Here is a 201-nt window from a genome sequence, read left to right on the forward strand (position 1 = left end):
CACTGTTTCCTATGAGAAAACCGGCTCCGAGTTACGCTTCGACTTCAGGCGCGGCTTTCGGGAGCCCGTTTTCGAGTCGCAAAAGCGCGTCTTCAGTTCGAGGCTTGAAAGAAGAACTTTTTTTTTTTTAAATTTTTTTTTGGTGCAAAACCCGAGTCGGTTTTAGGGCAGACATCTGCTCCCTTGCTCGGCTCGGGCCGG

Source organism: Gavialis gangeticus, unplaced genomic scaffold (genome assembly GCF_001723915.1).
Source record: "Gavialis gangeticus isolate Ggan-Ray unplaced genomic scaffold, GavGan_comp1, whole genome shotgun sequence".
NCBI lineage: Eukaryota > Metazoa > Chordata > Crocodylia > Gavialidae > Gavialis > Gavialis gangeticus.